This window comes from Gossypium hirsutum, chromosome A12, assembly GCF_007990345.1.
Source record: "Gossypium hirsutum isolate 1008001.06 chromosome A12, Gossypium_hirsutum_v2.1, whole genome shotgun sequence".
NCBI lineage: Eukaryota > Viridiplantae > Streptophyta > Magnoliopsida > Malvales > Malvaceae > Gossypium > Gossypium hirsutum.
Window position 1 is genome coordinate 18,230,744 of NC_053435.1, and position 624 is coordinate 18,231,367.

At 39.4% G+C, this 624-nt stretch overlaps 1 non-coding gene across 1 annotated transcript; it reads left to right on the forward strand.

The window, feature by feature from the left end:
• The first annotated feature begins 308 nt into the window (after positions 1–308).
• LOC121211541 (small nucleolar RNA R71) lies at positions 309–414 on the forward strand. Its single transcript, XR_005906765.1, has one exon. It is a non-coding gene; the product is annotated as a small nucleolar RNA R71 (small nucleolar RNA).
• The last annotated feature ends 210 nt before the right edge of the window (positions 415–624 follow it).

The following is a 624-nucleotide window of genomic DNA, read 5'->3' on the forward strand; positions in this document are numbered from 1 at the left end:
CGCTTGAGTCACACCTCATTACTAGATGTACCTGCGTAGAAACAAGAAAACTATCAATCTTTTTATTGAGAAGTTCTACCTGATTTGAGAGCATGGTGACTGAATCGATGTTATAGACGCTAGCTGATTTCGTTGGTTTTGTCCTCATAACTTACCACTGATAGTTATTCAGTGACATCTCCTCTATGAATTCATAGGCATCTTCCGGTGTTTTATTGTTCATGGTTCCGCCAGCAGCTGCGACAATCATTTGTCTTGTCGAGGGATTCACACCATTGTAGAACGTTTGAACTTGCAGCCAAAGCGGTAATCTAAGGTGAGAGCACCTTCTCAGTAAGTCTTTGTATCTCTCCCATGCATCGTAAAGTCTTTCTAAATCCATCTGCACAAAAGAAGAGATATCACTATGCAATTTAGCCGTTTTAGCTGGCGGAAAATATTTTAGTAAAAATTTCTCGGTCATTTGTTCCCAAGTAGTGATAGACCCTCGTGGTAACGAGTTCAACCACTGTTTAGCTTTGTTTCTCAGTGAAAAGGGAAATAACCAAAGACGAATGGCATCATCAGAAATGCCATTGATTTTGAATGTATCGTAAAATTCAAGAAAATTTGCCAAGTGTGTGT